The sequence below is a fragment of the Gorilla gorilla genome, chromosome 12, assembly GCF_029281585.2.
Source record: "Gorilla gorilla gorilla isolate KB3781 chromosome 12, NHGRI_mGorGor1-v2.1_pri, whole genome shotgun sequence".
Classification (NCBI taxonomy): Eukaryota; Metazoa; Chordata; class Mammalia; order Primates; family Hominidae; genus Gorilla; species Gorilla gorilla.
This window is the reverse complement of record NC_073236.2, coordinates 82235313-82236949: the sequence shown is the minus strand read 5'-3', so window position 1 is coordinate 82236949 and position 1637 is coordinate 82235313. Positions and strand designations below refer to the sequence as shown.

At 37.3% G+C, this 1637-nt stretch overlaps 1 non-coding gene across 1 annotated transcript; it reads left to right on the top strand.

The window, feature by feature from the left end:
- The first annotated feature begins 424 nt into the window (after positions 1–424).
- On the top strand, positions 425–489 carry LOC115933645 (small nucleolar RNA SNORD78). Its single transcript, XR_004069509.3, has one exon. It is a non-coding gene; the product is annotated as a small nucleolar RNA SNORD78 (small nucleolar RNA).
- Positions 490–1637: the final 1148 nt, after the last annotated feature.

Sequence of the window (1637 nt, the reverse complement as noted above, 5' to 3'; positions counted from 1 at the left end):
GTCAGGTAATGTTGTGCTATGCGAATGTTAAGAGTTCTAATGTTAGTATTCACATAACTAATTTTCATAGTCTCGAAATCTTCTGACATTTTCTTCCCTTTGAAATATTTATTTTCAGGATGGTAAACTTTTTATTCACATAATGACTATTTTTAGGAATAAGAAGGTCAGAAGCACTAACTTTCTTCATTCCTTTCCTACCACATGTTTAGAATTCACAAACCAGCTTAATGGCTTAATAAAAGATTGAATTCTCTTTCTTCTCCTTCCTCGAAATCTTCTCAAGACAGTCTAAAAAAGCATTTCCCAGGTTTAATGTCAAAATAGAAATTAGCAACTCAGGGCTGAACTCCCAGGAACCCTCATTCTCTGTGAACTCTGGAACCAGGCTCTATTTTGAAAATTATGGAAAATCAAAGTTTCTCTGTAACGATGTTGCTCAAATATCTGACCTGAAATGATTATATAGACCAATTTAATACTGAAGAAAAAAAGCTTATCATAAAATGAGAAGACATTAAACAATACTATGATGGTAAGGATTTCACGTAAGAATGTATGGTTTTGATCTCTTGAAACAAAATTGACATTGAACTAAGACATGCCAACCACAGAGGAGTAGCATGAGTTTTAGTCATAGTATCTTGAGTTTGGTGAGTTACAATAGACAGCCTGTGTCACTCAGCTCCACAAATTCTACCACCATGAAAAGTTTCCAGGGGTTAGTAGAATATGTTTGTCCTCTTTTGCTTGCAACCCTGGTAAACTGCTCAAGAGGAATTTTCTCATTCCAGATGAGAACAAATAATGCCCTTTCTCTTCTAGACGAGTGACTATTTCTTCCCCCCAAACCACAGATGCACAGAATAGTGATAAAAATACAAACTTATATGCTGCCTCCTATTGAAACTTCCAAACACCAAAAGAGAAAAAAAATTGTGAGGGGGCTTAGCCAACAGACTTACTGAGGCTATACAGATTATCTTACATTCAGGTAATATATGATGCTGACGTTGGGCTGATACATAGTGATGCTGGGGTAGGGTTGGAGGTAGGTATTATACTAATAGTCACATGTTCTCAGAAGTCTGGGTCCTTTGAGGTCTGGCCAGAAAAGGAATAGCAGTTCTGTCAGAGGACACAGTAATTGCAAGAAGAGTAGCACAGACTAGGTGCATATTCTGATGCCAGAAGACCTTTTCAGACAGGGTCAGCCTGTAACAGAAATGGCTTTTAATACAGGACAGTCCAGATTCCCAATTGTGTTGACATGCTGGGCTACCCAAGCACATCACAGGTACAAAGGAATTAGGATGCTGGGGCTTATTTGGGCTAAATTACTCGCAGGTGCTTCTAAAAAAGGTGGCAGATTGAACATACACATTTACCTATATATCCTCCCTAAATCCCATGAAATGACCAAAAACATGTGAAATAAACCCCAAAGGCAAAAGAATTGAATAGGAGATGAGAGTGACCCAATTTTAGACCTGAAAAGCAAATGAGCAAGTGGTTTCTCATTGAACAAACCAAATAGAAAAATGAAAACAGAATATGCAAAGAAGCAAAAAATAAATAAATAAAGCAAGCCAATTCACATTACAGAACACCAAAGTTTAGAATTTGCAGACACTGGC